The following is a 12,334-nucleotide window of genomic DNA, read 5'->3' as shown; positions in this document are numbered from 1 at the left end:
GTTCTGTAATTTCTCTGCCTTTCTTTTTACTTCAGAACACAAACAAAACACCCCAAACCCCCCTTATCCTTTAACCACGCCAGGTACCCAGGATAAAACAGGAATCTGGTTCAGTGCCTAGGGTAGTGCTCGCTGCCCAGATTTTGCAAATCCCTGCTCCCATCGTAAGGGCCTAGAGCAAGTGGAGAGGAAGCTCAGAGTCATCCCCTAATACAAGATTTTAGCTAGTGCTCCTTCCCCGAGTCCTCACACTGGCGGCTTGCCTTGGGGTCTGTCTACATTGCAGTTAATAACCTGTGACTGGCCCGTGCCAGATGACCTGGGCTAAGGGGCTGTTTAACTGCAGTGTAGCCATTGGGACTTGGGAGAGAGCCCAAGCCCGAGGACCCTGCAAGGTGGGAGGATCCCAGAGCTCGGGCTGGAGCTGGACATATCAAGACACCGTTGAAGAACTGGTGCATATAGAAGGAGAATCGGGCTCACGCTAACAGAAAACTGTAGGGTTTTCATGGTGGTTTCCATCTTCCAAGCAGTTTCCAAACCCTCGTGTGAGATGAGTCAGCATTATTATCCTCATTTAACAGATGTGGAAACCGAGGCAGGACACGGTTAAGTGACTTGCATGAGGTGTCAGATGGAGTCATTGTCAAAGCTGGGATTAGAGATCCCTGGCTCCGTAACGCAACAAAGAGATACCTTGGTCCAATCTGTGTCCTTAGTTTTACCTGCTTTTACAGGCCTGTCATGTGCCAACGCCTCTGTCACTAAACAGGGGTTACGTTGCACATCTGCATGGTGTTAAAGACTTGAGGATTGTAACATCTTCTGGTTTGTTTAATTAAAAAAGAGTGAAAGAATTACAGCCAAGCTGTAATTGTATTGTGAGCTGGAGCGTCCTTTGCCAGCTATTCTTGATGGCGCATAGCTCCTGTCATGTGTTTATTGGTTATGCAAATATCATTAGCCCTTCAAAAGAGGAGTGCTCCAGCGTGGCTAGAGGGATTTCGGACCTTGTCCCCAAACGCACGCTCGCTCCTCTTGTGCTAGCCTTTGTCAGTGTCCAGCAACACCAGCATTTCTTAGATCTACCAGGCTCCTGGTCAAAGGAAAAGCTGCTTCTGCTGTATATTAAAACACCAATTGAGTAGCAGGTACTTGTTTTTTATTGCTGTCTCACATCAATACTCCTAAGGCTCTGAAGTGAAAAATAAAAGATAATTTTACTCTCATTACAGCAGTGAATTTGCACTGTTGCATTTTAAGTACTTGCCTGAAAACTTCCCTAAGAACTGGTTAGTTTTCATTGATTGGGAACTGTATTTACACAGTAGACAAATTAGCAAAGATTGTCTCATCTCTCATTCACTTACTCAAAGGGATTCTTCGCGTCTTCTTCCTTTCCCTTTTAAATGTAATGTTTAAAATACAAAAATGCACAGTTGAGATTCACACACAAAGAACAATTTTAAAATAACCTCCTGGATGTGCTCAGAACCTCTGTGCAGACTTCCACGCGCCGTAATCCCTGGACGAGTAGAATTCCACATAGTCAGATGTGTTGGAACAGCAGGTAGGATCTGTCTGTCTGAACCCCACCAAGGCACAAGATACCCAGAATTATGACTCTCCAACCCAATACACGGTTCTTCTTGATTCAGCATAATGATAACACTTTGCACCTACACTTTGTCATCAATAGATAACACTTTGCACCTACAAATCAGTGTTATCTGTTGATGACAGCAAAGGACACGCAGCTAAGACTTCTAAGTCCAGTTTCTGACTATCACTGTTTCCTGCTATGATTAAGAAAAGCCATCTCAATGTGCCTCAGTTTCCCCCTCTGTATAACTGGTGAGGTATCTGCTGCACAGGGTTGTGGTTTATTAGATCAGGCCTGGAACACGCGCGTGAAATGGAAAGAAGTGCATTCACTTCACAGTATAAAAAGCTCAAGCAGGAGGTATCTCAACTTTTGTTTTGGGGATAACCGGTAAGAAGACAGGCTATCGTCTGAGTGTGGGAGAGCAGCAGTAATGCTGGTGTGATTACATTGTTTGTAAGCCACTGCCAGGGGGTCTGATACACACTGGGGCCTATTCACCCATGAAGGTTCGTCAGTGAACAGTGGTGATTCACTGCTTAGCCTTGGATTGATCAAACAGTCCTCAAGTTCCACATCATGTGTCACAAAGGAGAATAACCATCTTGTTCTAACAAGCTCCCTCAACCCACTTATCACCTGGTTTTGATCCGAAAAGATCAATACACGAAAAGATCAATACATGAAACGTTAACAAATAAACGTGGGGATGACAGCAGCTCAGGACTCCCACACGAGTGAAAGTGGCGGAGATGAGAAGGGAGCCCAGCAGTTATGCTGTTGTATATAAAAACCTCGCTTGACTCTGTTAAAACTTCTGGGAATTGTGTGGCTAAATCCCCTGCATATGGAAGGGACTAGAGAGCAGGATGGTGGTTTTTCTTGGACTGATATGTGCTCTGCGGATAGCTAGGCAGCTGGGTGAATTTTGTTCCCCCACCGCTCTGTTCTTGTTTTGTCTTGCTGACATTCGTTCCAGTTCAGGCTCTGAGAAAAGACATTGGACCCTCTTCTGGAAGTGTCCGATTCCCTTCTAAAGCAGAACCTTGTTTTATCCATGGCAGAGTGACAGCGAGGACGCTTCTGATTTTCGACCCTGATGGCAATCCAGCCTACCAAAGCAGGGCTTGCCAACGACTGCAAGGGGCCTGATTGCAGGGCTGTGTTAGAAAGAACCACCCCACCATCTGGCTTCCTGCAGAGGCCCGGGTGTTACCATGCCAGAGCTCGCTGAAATGGATATTTTCAGAGCCATTGGCCCACTTGGTTTTGGATTGGGATATGGAGAGGAAAGAACCCTGTCAGTTAGTTGCTTCTCTCTCTCCCTCTGCATGACAGCTGGTGAGACTTGCAGTTGCAGTCTTCATATTCTGGCATTTCATCTGCGTCTCTCAGCACAGGTGGCCTTTCAGTGGTTTGCTAGAAAGCTGTTTAGTAGTAAATGATGCTGGTCTAAGTGTTATTACAGTGGAGTAGTGATTAGAATCCCAAATCCCATTATTAGTGCTCATTAGCTTGTAACACACGTGAGACACTGCGGCTGGCAATTTTCATGTGAGATGCTTCGAGCATCCTCAGTGAGTGGAACTAGTGAACGCAGGCCAGAGTGCTAATGCTGTAACCGTGTCGATATCGCTGCCTTGCCTTTTCTATCAGCCAGCGCAGCCACGGCCAGGGCCCCGGATAGCATTGTTACCGTGTGAACGCTGCAACCGCAGACTAAACGTGCAGAGTAATCTTTGAACTCTCTTGCTGTTTTTTCCTCCTCATCTGCCAGTTTGATGCTTATTCATCTGGGAAAGCCAAAGGGAAAAAAGTTGGAGGCTACAATTAGCTTGTGGTGGCATCATCTCCAGTGTGAAGTCATTATACTTTTTCCGAGGGACAAGCAAGGCAAGACTCGTTTCACAGAACACCTTTTCTAGTGCCAGCAGCAAAGAGTCCTGTGGCATCTTATAGACCTACAGATGTATTGGAGCATGAGCTTTCGTGGGTGAACACCCACTTGGTCAGATGCACCCACGAAAGCTCATGCTCCAATACGTCTGTTAGTCTATAAGGTGCCCCAGGACTCTTTGCTGCTTTTACAGATCCAGACTAACGCGGCTACCCCTCTCATACGTTTCTAGTGCCAGTAAATGTGGACACATTGAAAATTTTATTATTTTCTAACTAGTAGCCCAGGGGGCTTGTTTTCCCTTTAATTCCTTGCCTCACATTTAGGGGGGCATTAGCAGAGCTCATTCATTTGCCCACAGTTGTTACAGTGGGGAAGGTGCTTAAAGCTGTGGCTGTTTAATACACTTTTTGTGCAGTTCTTGTTAAATAGCCACGCGTCCGAGTGGGAAGAGCACTCTGGGAGCCAGGAATTCTTGGGTTTGTTCTTGCCACGCTGGACAGTGTCTCTAACCAGCTCGTGACCATGTTAGCTAGAGAGCGAGTTCCAGCTAGAGATGAGTCCAAGCTGCCGGGTTCAGCTTTGGCTCTAAACCTTACTAAAGTTTGGGGCATTTGGATCCAGGCTTTTGGCGTGGCTCTAATTGATCTCACAGACGTTCCCAGCGTCGGAGGGGTTCAGAGTGTTTGCCGGAGCTGTAAACTGGGGCAGGGATCGTCGTTTCGTTAGGTGTGAATGGACAGTGCCCAACACAAGGGGGCCCTGCTCCCTGAGAGCTCCTGTAATAACTCACTCAGATCTAGGGGGCTGGTGGTGGTTTCAGAATTTCAGTTGGTGGGTCTCAGCCTTTCCTGGACTGTCACTCGTGTCTGCTGCCACAGGTCAGAGTTCCAGGACCCACCTCCCATCCAGCCATAAAGGGAAGGAAGGTGATTACAACCCCTCCCCTACCCCCCCCCCCCCGGGCGAGGATCCTCCTTGCCGAGTGCGGATGTGTAGAGGAGAGGGAGCAGAATCATGGCTCCAGCCCATCACACACGGGCCAGCAGAGGGGTAGCACATGGCACCATTTCCTTTGCAGGCCGCAGTAAATTACCACCCCCAGCATAAGAAGGGGGCTCTGGGAGCCACCGTCTGACTCGCAGTTCGTCTAGAGAGGCTCCTGCACCGCTCCTCCCTCAGAACTGCCCGGGTGACAGAGCAGAAGCCTAAAGCATTGGGGGGGGGGGGGGGCGGAGTCAGCTCTGCAAGGCCTCGCTTGGCCAGTCCGTAACAGAAGTGTTGGGAACCCACATGCCCTGTTTGTGTGTCATCCAAATTCCTTTAAATAAAGGAGTTACAAGGCGGGTAGCAGGTGTCCTGTAGTTCTGTAGCTGTGACGCTGCTTGTTCTGCTGAGGATCCCAGCCATGGGATGGGTGGAACGGAACAAAGAAACTATCAATAATGGATACTTGAGACACGCGTCATTGGAAAAACGGGATTCCCTCCCCTCCCCCCAGTCTCATTTTTCAGCTGGGGTCTGACAACTTTTTCTTCACATTTCACTTCCTTTTAAGATTATTTAAATCCCTCCTCAGGTAAATCACAGACTATCAGGGTTGGAAGGTACCTCAGGAGGTATCTAGTCCCACCCCCTGCTCCAAGCAGGACCAATCCCCAACTAAATCATCCCAGCCAGGGCTTTGTCAAGCTGGGCCTTAAAAACCTCTAAGGAAGGAGATTCCACCACCTCCCTAGGGAACCCATTCCAGTGCTTCACCTCCCTCCTGGTGAAAAAGGTTTTCCTAATATCCAACCTAAACCTCCCCCACTGCAACTTGAGACCGTTGCTCCTTGTTCTGTCATCTGCCACCACTGAGAGCAGCCCCTTTGGAACCCCCCTTCAGGTAGCTGAAGGCTGCTAACAAATCCCCCCTCACTCTTCTCTAAATAAGCCCCTTAGAGCTGTAAAGACGTTTGGTTGCTTAAGAGGGAACAAAAAAGGCATTAAATACAGTGGCCACATCTTAGCTGCACTTAATGTTTGCACGGCCCTTCGGGGCCCTGTTCAGCCAGGACCTGCAGCATGCGCCGAACTTGAGCAGTTCCACGGAAACCCTCCAAGCCCTTCTCAGACACTGTCAAATCAATCCCCAGAGTTTCCCTGGGGGGTGGGTAAATTATTCCCGATTATAGATTGGGGAACCTAGGTCATGCCGCAAATCAGTGTCTCCGCTGGAGCCCTGCCACTGACCACTACCCACTGCTGCCTCCCGAGGCCACCTTTTACTCGGGGTGCATCTACACTGCAGCTGGAGGTGCAGGGACATGCGCTGGCTTTGATCCAGCTAGCATGCGAAACACAGCAGGGTAGCTCCCCCCAGACCCAGTCGCTAGCTCAGGTTGAAAGCACCTTTAGAGATGGGAGTGGGGATCCGGAGTTGGGTTAGGGGCAAAACTAAAGTTGTAGCTTGAGCTAAGAGTGCAGCTAAGGCGCCCTTAGCACCGTGTTCTCTTATGCACAAACCCTCATCTTGTTACATGCACCAGCCTTACGCAATCACCTTTTGAACGATAGCTGCCGTACTCCCCAGGAAGAGCTCTCTTGGTGTGTGATTGTCCCTTGATCTGTGTTCATGCTGCTAGCTTGAATCATGGAGAAGAGCTCCTTGGTGGGAAGATGTTACATACAGTACAGTGCAGGCCTCAGATAAATTAATGCACAGTTGTCTGGTGCTGACTAGAGGGGAGCTGGAGACCTGTCCTTGTGGGTGGGAGATTTGTATATCTCATTCTGATCAGAATCAAAAGCCCACAGACTAAAGCACACCCGAGGAATTAAAAAATCGTCTGGGTTTAGACCTTGCTGTGCAGAGTTGGTCTTTTCCTGCTCTTATCGTTTTAATATTTAAGGCTTTGTACCCAGCAGTCTGTGGGGAACGGTTAGTGAGGTACTACAGACAGGGCTGAACCTCAGCCGCACACATGGACACCTCTGAACTTTTCTTTTGAGCCGGGCCAGGGTGGAGTAGAAGGTTTGTGAAATTTGCTGCTTTGGCCTCTCTAGCAGATTCCATATCTGAGGACGCTGTCTCTGCTGTGGTTTTCCTCTTTTGTCTTGCTGTTACTTTGTGCATTGAAGTGAACTGATGGGGTTAAACACATTCTAGGTCCTGTGGGGTGATTTCATGGCCAGAGACCTACGAGCTGTCAGGGCTCCAGAGGGTCTGCAGCTGACGCAAAGAATCGCAGCCAGATGTTTAGTAATTTTTATGGCTGGGATGTTATAGTATGTTTATCTATGATGCAGAAATTTGTCCGTGTAGGCTGCAGAGGTTACTGCAGCAGCTAATCAAGAAGCTGAGCTTTGTTGCTTAAAATGCTCTAGGAAGTGTCTTAAAATTGTGTTTTTTCCATCCTTGTCTAATATTGTAACGGGTAACAAGAAATTCTAGGATTTCTCCCAGCCACTTCCAACATCAGTCTGTACGTTATGCTGGCATAAGCTATGTGGGTGACTGCTAAACTGTAATTTTTCCAGCTGTGCTAATGATAGCAACTGATTGAGTGCCCCTTGGTGCACAGTAGCCCAGTAGCAGTCTGTCTGCAGGACCTTTGTCATTCACAAGTGTGCGATCAGCAATTTATAATAATTGTCAAACTGATTGAGTGAAGGTGGCTTCTTACTGTTTGCAGTCTTGCACAGGAAGTTGGATTTTTTGTTTCGTTTGTGCTGCAGCAAAGATTGATTAGGGAAAAGCAGCTGCTGAAAGGATCCATGGCTGAATCAGACTTCCGTGGGTACAGTTACTCCTGAGTCACCCCAGTGGGAGCGAGGTCAGAATTGGCCCTTACATTACAGAGTTTTGTTATGTCCTGTACAAGGCTCGGGCAAGGGTTTGACTCCATTTCTGCTTTGTCAGAACTGCTTGTCTCGTCTCTAGACACAATTGTTGCAATTGCAGCGCAAAGTTATGGTTAACGCTAATCGCTGCCAGTCTGTCAGTTCAATTGCATGTTTTTCCAGTGTCATCAAACTGCAGTGACATTCGGAACGCAACAAACAATTTAGCTGCACTTGAAAGGTGACAGCAGGTGAAGTGTGAGATGAAAGAAGCAAACGGGGAGGCCAGAGACATCCTGAGAAGCATCACTTGACACTTGCAGAATGCGTTGCATTGTTATGATGCCATCGCATGTAAAGTAGTGGGATTCCCACACCTCGCACAACGTCCTCACTTGAGGCTGGACAGTAAAAGATTCATGGCAAGGGACAGAGCGGTCACCATCTCTCTCCCAGCCTTCCACTCCGGAGGTATCAACAGAGGGGAATGAATGGTTAGAGGCTTCCAGGCGCCTGGATAATTAGCAAGGATGAGGGCTGTGCCTCATTTAGTGGTGGACCCCAGGAGCTCAATCTATTTAGCTTTCGCTTTAACAAAGGAAAGGTGAAGGGGTGACTTGATCCTAGTCTGTAAGTACCTACCTGGGGAACAAATATTCGATAATGGGCTCTTTAACCTAGCAGAGAGAGGTCTGATGCAATCAGAAGCTGAAGCTAGACAAATTCAGGCTGAAAATAAGGTGTACATTTTTAACGGCGAGAATAATTAACCCTGGGAGCAGTTTGCAAAGGGTCATGCTGGATTCTCCATCACAGTTTTCCTATAAGCTCTGCTCTAGGAGTGATTTTGGGGAAAGTCTCTGGCCTGTGTCACCCAGGAGGTCAGACGAGATGATCACAACAGTCCCTTCTGGCCTTGGGATCTATGAATCTACGTTACTCTGTACAGATTGATAACAGCCTCTTCCCACACGCTGACTTTAGTGACTGAAACTGAACCTGTTGAAGATTTACTAGGCTCTGAAGCAGGATGTATTTTATTTAACACTGTGCCCTTGTTGCCTCATGTCTGATAGTCAGTTTCCCTCTGTGCAGTAGCAGGGGGAGAGAGCCACAGACACTAACTGCACTGGCTCTAATGAGATGCGCGTCTCTGTGTAACTCTGTGTTGGAGTGGTGTATGGTGTGGAGAGAAGAAAGCACGCTGTGGGTCTGGGGATCTCTTTGTACAGCACCGAGCACAGCGGGGCCTGGTCCATGACCGGGCTCCTAAGTGCTATGATGATAATAATTAATAATGAATGAATGCCGTGCTCTACAGTGTAATGAAGTCAGGGTTATGTCAACTGGTGATGAAAGCCAGCCACACAGCCAGTGAAGGAGGATCATCTGGGAAGGTTGAAAGATTGCATTACATACAACACTGGGCCTGTTCCTCTTCCCATTAATGCACGGAGATCTTGCATTCAACAAATAAGTCCTTTTAGTCTAACTTGACATGCACAGAAACAGCAGCTCTCCCACAAGACCTGGGCTTGAGCTGCCAGTTCTGAGCCTTCATCCGCCACTTGCCAGACCTGTTTCCTGGGCTTGGTTCCCCCTTGTGGCGCGTGTTATGACGAGGCCATGACAAAACGACTGTGTGTGGAGGAACTCACTGGAGGGCAGGAGGCTGCTACTTGGTGAGCTCCCTCTCTGCTGATTTCAGGGCCAAGCCACATGGCCTCCTCACCCTGATCACTTGATACCTGTGAAAGACAGTGGTGTACCAGATTACGAGGGATCACAGGTCCCCAACCCAGGCACCCGGGTCCCCAGTGCTCAGACGGTGGCCACCACCCAGCAGCTTGCCGGAGCCACTGGAGTTAGCTTTTCAAGGGCTCCGCCCACACCGCTCCTGATTGGCGGAGACATACAGCCCCACCGATTGGCTCGGACACACTACTTAAGCCCGAAGGAGGCACAGGAAGCTGTTTGAGCAAGCAGGGGTGTCTGCGACTGGCTGCCATTTTGACCCTGTCTCCTCGCCTGACTCCTGAGCACTGTCTTCCTGTCCGGTCCTAGTGCCTGCCTTCTTATCCCAGATCCTCCTCCATGCCTGGTCCCTGCCTTGCTCCTGGTCTCTGCTCCTCTGCCCTCCCCTGGTCTCTGACTCTGGCTTGACCCTTGGTTTGACTTCTGACTCTGTCTCCAATTCTGACACCCCATCCCACCCCAGCTCCACTTTCTGGCTCCCAACTCAGACCACTGGGCCTGACTGCCTATGTCGTGCTCCTCATACTGATATAATGGAGAGCAGTGTGTGACAATGGACACTGGCAGCCTGGGGGAAACAATCTGCCCAGAGCTCCCTGGCAGCCTGATCCTGCACCATTAGGTCAAAGGGAGTTTTTCTCGATCAAGACTTATGTCAACAGATTATTGCAGATTAATTTTGCTAAACCCCTCCATGTGCGTGTGTATGTGAGATTGCTCTCCAGCCCTTACCCCTCACTCAGCTCCCTGGCTATGTCCTTGGGGGACTGAACCATGTAGTAAATCCTGGGAACAGCTGTGCCTTGTGGGAAGAGGTGTGTCCTGTGTTAATTAATCAGTCTATTATGACAGCCATTTATTTGTTCCATCACTGTGATGTCTGGGTGACTCGGCTTGGTGCCCACTGTGTGTGGAACTTCAGGAGTAGTTAGAGAGACAGGAGGCCCTACCCTATCGCAGTTCATCATGCAACACACGCGAGCAGATACCATGGTGATGAGCATAATATTCAAACATAGACTGATGGGCAGATTTACTGCAGAGAAGGTTAAAGGTGTGGAAAGAGTGCAGGGTCTGCGTCAGGAGCAGCGGTAATGGTGCCTGTGTAATGGAAAGAGTTTGTATTTGGTGATGAACTTCCTTCTCTGTTGAGTCGTCTTTGTGTGCCTGAGAGTGACAGAGGGGCAATCCTGCGAGTTCCTTTGATACACAGGGATGTCATGGGGTTGGTAACCAGTTCCTGAAGTGCTGTCTTGGCAGATGACCATTTACCATTCTTTGCGTGAGTCTCTCCTTTCCTCACTGAAGCAGAGTGTGAAGGAAGAGGGTCAGGACAGGCAACTGAAGTAGCAAATTCACTTTCAGGGAACCTGATTCACTGACATTCTAAGAAAGTTTTAGTCCTTTTGTGGTGCTACAATGAAGTTGGCCAGTTAATTCTCCCCAGAGTTTAAAGTATCATTGGATTAGCTATTCTAAACTCCTGTGGTGATGTCGTATCAGAGCCCATCCAGCACGATAAACTGCTGACGCAACTGCTGATGGAAGGCTCTGAGATTATGCAGCTGTCGGCTTGGACAGCCCCAGAATCGCATTTAAAATTTCATTCTTGGAATACACTGAGTATGGTTAGGTAGGGCTCTGATATTGCACGTGGAAGTGGAATTTTACTTTTATAGTGTCATTAATATTGAAGTTATATGCTAGAGCTGGAGATAATGCTGCAGCTGGAATTACTAAATGTAATTATCATGAGCAAGGAGGTGTCATACAGCCAAATTAATAGCTGATACCAAGCCAAGTTTTGAGAGTGTCTCATTTCTGATGCTTAAGTGTGACTTTTGCACCGGAGTTGGAAATTGCTTGGGAAGTGATGTGAGTTCTCCTCCCCCAAAATTAGAGAGAGTCTGGAATCAGAATCCTAGATCTGACCACTCCTGAACTCTGGGAAAGTCTGGATGGATCCCGTATGATTAGAGATGACCATTTATATCATTGATATTACCACAATTATACAATTACCATAAATCTTGTACAAAGTGTACCATGTGGTTCTCAACCTATTTATCATTGTAGGCTGCAGGTTGAGAACCAAGCACACCTCACCCAACCCTCCCCACAGACCCCTAGCCCAGAGCCTGCTGCCCAGAGACCACTCCACAGCTGACAACCCCAGACCCCCACCGGGCAGCCTGGACCCCACTGTATGGCCTGGTGGCCTTTAGCACACAGCTGGGCTGCAGCTGTGTCCTAATCAGGCCGCATGCGGCCTAGGGGTTGAGAACTGCTGATGTAAGGTGTCCATGGAAAAGTTACAGTCTGTCAACTATGACCATCCTGGTTAAATCCACATATCATCTTTATAGCCTTAGTTATGAATATTGGCTGTGGACTTGTGTCTTAGACCTGTGTTGTATTCCTGGGTGACACCCTCCAGATACATTTACAACAGGGCTAGACAGCTAGGGGTTGATGGCCCATCAAGGACACTCCACTCTCCCAATGGGTCACCGAAGAAACTCATCCCACCCAGATAACTCTTCCTGCGGATGCCTCAGACAGTGAGGAGCCAATGGCCACCCCCTGTGATTCAACAAACCATGAAAGGACATATGATAGGCTCATGTGACCCCAGACTCCATCTGGAGACAGTAACCGTCCATTCACCAGGGCTATGGGCTTTGTTTGGGACAGGAAATTTCCATGCACATGGCAGAGGTTATAAAAAGACACCTGAGACATCTCCATCTTGCCTCTTTCCTGCTCCAATTCTCTGGACTCTGGATTTACAAATAAAAGGAGCATCTTGAACTATGGATCCACCTTCCAATCTTTTGGATGGTACCAGACAGACTTTATAAGCCAGCCGTCTCTGCCATCACTGCTACACACCTGATACAAGGACTTTGCAATCATTTGAATGTATATGATCTACTAGCCATTTATAACTCTCTGCTCATTTACTGTTAAATCTTTAGTTGGTTTACTGAAGATTGGCTGACACCGTGATATTTGGGTAAGCTCTGAGATACATCTTGACGTGGGGGTAAGTAAGTGTCTGATCCTTTGGGATTAGAATGAACCTCACCTATGGTGAAATGGGTTTTCCATAACCTCTCACTATATTAGATTGGGTTGCCTGGATGGGAGCCAGGGGCTGGAATGCCTCCAGGGGATGGTGTTTGGCTTCTGGTTTAACCACTCTGGTACTGCAGAAGCTCTTTTGTTATTCGCTGGGTGAATCTAATTATAGC

The 12,334-nt window shown here is 48.2% G+C and overlaps 1 protein-coding gene across 9 annotated transcripts in view; it reads left to right on the top strand.

The window, feature by feature from the left end:
* Positions 1–12,334, top strand: part of FRMD5 (FERM domain containing 5) — a 283,709-nt gene that overhangs the window by 184,036 nt on the left and 87,339 nt on the right. Inside the window, exon 1 of one of the 9 annotated variants that reach the window (XM_039491220.1) lies at positions 4,393–4,429. The exons of the other annotated variants lie outside the window; for them this stretch is intronic. The gene's annotated coding sequence lies outside the window, so the exon portion shown is untranslated. Of the gene's footprint in view, positions 1–4,392; positions 4,430–12,334 lie in introns of those variants that run through there. 9 annotated transcript variants of the gene reach the window in all.

Source organism: Mauremys reevesii, linkage group 10 (genome assembly GCF_016161935.1).
Source record: "Mauremys reevesii isolate NIE-2019 linkage group 10, ASM1616193v1, whole genome shotgun sequence".
NCBI classification, from domain to species: domain Eukaryota; kingdom Metazoa; phylum Chordata; order Testudines; family Geoemydidae; genus Mauremys; species Mauremys reevesii.
Note: the sequence above shows the minus strand (reverse complement) of the source record. Positions and strands in the feature narration are given on the sequence as shown.